We start from the raw sequence: 2858 nt of genomic DNA on the forward strand, positions 1-2858 counted from the left end.
ATCAACATTTATTAAGCATCTACTCATATATGGACCAGTAAATAGGGATACAAATACAATCAATGAAATGATCTTTACTTGAAGGGAGTAAGGAGGGTTTTACTTTAGACAGGGTAGAAATCATATCTAATTTCCCCTAAAGAAGAGAAAGGCAGTGGGTGGACTTTGCTATTCAGAGGAAGAGGTAGGAGACTGGAGTTGGAGCTACTTAAAAGTGGGGAGAAAGGAAGGCACCCCTCCCTCACCCCCTCAGTAGTGGGGTGGGGGATGTGAAATCCAAAGTGTGTGGGGGTGTAGGCTTCCAAGTAGAAAGCTCAGGTTTGAGGGGAAAGAATCTAGATTGGGAAGTCAGGGTTTCAGGAGAGCCAGGCTGTGTCAGGCAGGAAGCTGGGGTCCAAGGGTCTCAGGCTGGGAGTAAATCTTGGCTATTATGGTTTTGCATATAGATTGGTTAGATTTTATGCCTGATCAGGGTTAATCCCAGAGAAGCAACAGCAGTGTTAAAGTCAAGAAGGGGAAACTGGCCCCCAACTGAAGATGCCTTGGGCAGGGGCAAAGTCATAACATTTAGCCACAGCTTCATTGGGGTTTCCCTGGGCTGGGTCAAAACACATGTGGATATATTTGCCACTGCCCTGGCCAAAAGAGCTTACTTTATAAAAGTGACTCCAAATGTTCTCACATAGGGAGGATGGTGTTGGGAAGTAAAATGTGAAAGGGTAGCAGGCATCCTCAACTGGGCACTTGTTAATCCCTGAAGTCCAATTCCAGCCTTTGCGCCAGTTCTCTTTGCAGGTATATGAGGTTCAGCAGCCCCCCAACCACTGGTTACAGTCCTCCTTGCACAGGGGAACATTCAGGATCTGTTCCCTCCTCCAGCCTGAGGACACCAAGCTAGCTCCAGGGTCCTAGGTTAGTGGACCATTCATAGAGACAAGTATCCTAAATAAAGTGGCATTTGCATGCTGGGGTCATCTTTCCACAGTGGTCATAGTTGAAGTGGTACAGGTAGGAGGTATCTTTGTGGGCTTCAATGTTTGTGTTTGTTGTGCAGCAGGCATTTTTCTTCCATGGGCTAAACTGGTAATGAAGGTCATCTTCTTGACCAGGCTCTGACTTGTGGTATTTAGCATCCATGTAGACATGGAGCAGATCATTACCCTTCCGAAGTCCATGAGCCATGGCCAAGAGGCCTAGGAACAGCAATCCCCATCCTGGTTGAGTCATGGTCTCTGGTGCCTGTCTCCTCTAGGTTCCCGGTGATTCTAAGTAAGTCTGGAGCCCAAAATAATAGCAAAGAACACTTTAGTAGAGATTTAATGTTATAAATCTAAATGAAGTTTCAGGACTATTTTAAAAACTTTTCACATATTATAGAGAAGTCTCAGAGCCAAGAAGCTCTGGAATCCAGTGCTGCCTCTCATCCATGTGTGACCTTGGTGAAATCATTTAACTTAGTCACTTTGGAAATTCTTTCAGACTACAAATAACCAAAAAAGAGAAAAGTGTTAACCTCTATTGGTAGAAGTTTCCTCACCTCAGGGATCTTTAGAGCAGTGAAATCACAGGTTTAATCCCTATTTCTATCCCTTCAGAGGCTGAAAGTATAGAGTTTATTAGATAATTTATTTTTGAGAAATGGCAACTGTTACCTCACAGTCAAATGATAATGAGAATGTTAGCTCCAGATGATGAAAAACAAATTATAATCAACATTGGATAAAAATATTCATTAGACATGACAGAATTTAAATGGAGAACAATGAGAAACTGATAAGTCACCAAAAAATCTGAAGAAATAAAGGATGGGTATGTAAAATGGATTTGGAAATTATAACTCAAATCTTTTTTTAAGATTGATTTTTCTACCTATCCATTTTTAAATGTAACTTAGGAACAAAAACTTTATTATCTTCTACAATAGGTTTTTGCCAATGAAATTACTGAAAGGATAGATAGATGACTGAATTAATATGTGATTACTAATGGAAGGCCCACATCCCTGTACATTGCTCTGCATTTACCCATCACAATGATATATAGCTTGCACTGGGAGATTTCGTGTGTGTTGGCATTGGAAGACATTTATGACTGTTGGATATAGGCAGAAGATGGATGAGAGGCTCCTGCATAAGACGTTAATGGTAAAATAAAAGACAAAGGACTGGGTTGCCGTAGTGGCCAGGGGGACAGTTTCAGTCCCTTGTGAGTTCTTACCCAACTTAAGTCCTGCCTTTTTTTTTAATTTTGCCAAGAACACTGTAAGACCTTTTCACAATATCATTCTATTTCTCAATAGAAATTAGTCAATTTAGTTTAAATGTTGTTTGGTTCCTGGTGAAAAACTGGTTAAGTTGAGGACATAGTCAAACCAGGGGGATCTCTCAAAACAAAATTCCTTTACGTTCCCAGGTAAGATTAAGCATTTTTATTGCTATCCTTATTGTTACTTTTTTAAATTGAACATATAATTTCAGAAATATATAGGAATTCAAAATATGAAACTTCCTCCACCAATAAGAATCAGTAATCTGTTTGTATCTTATAATCCTAGAGTGTTGCCTGGGAGCACAGAGACTTTCCCAGAGTCACACAGTCAGTATGGGGATAGGATTTGAACCCATGTAGTCCTCACTCTCAGGCTAGCCCTCTATTTGGCTACTTGGTCTTTCATTTCTAACATGGCTAAGGAAAACTTATTGTCACCCTCATTACCTAAAGAGTTAGAGTACAACTGAAATGAACACCTGTAGAATGGAACAAGTCATCGATATGTTCTGATTCAAGGACCATAGAAGACTATAACTGTACTGGAAAGAAGCAAACCCCATCTTGTGTTAGGTTAACAGGTTGTGGAG

The 2858-nt window shown here is 40.5% G+C and overlaps 1 pseudogene; it reads right to left on the minus strand.

The window, feature by feature from the left end:
* Positions 1-474: 474 nt before the first annotated feature.
* LOC118840745 lies at positions 475-1227 on the minus strand (annotated as a pseudogene).
* Between the last annotated feature and the right edge of the window lie 1631 nt (positions 1228-2858).

The sequence above is a fragment of the Trichosurus vulpecula genome, chromosome 1 (genome assembly GCF_011100635.1).
Source record: "Trichosurus vulpecula isolate mTriVul1 chromosome 1, mTriVul1.pri, whole genome shotgun sequence".
Lineage (NCBI taxonomy): Eukaryota > Metazoa > Chordata > Mammalia > Diprotodontia > Phalangeridae > Trichosurus > Trichosurus vulpecula.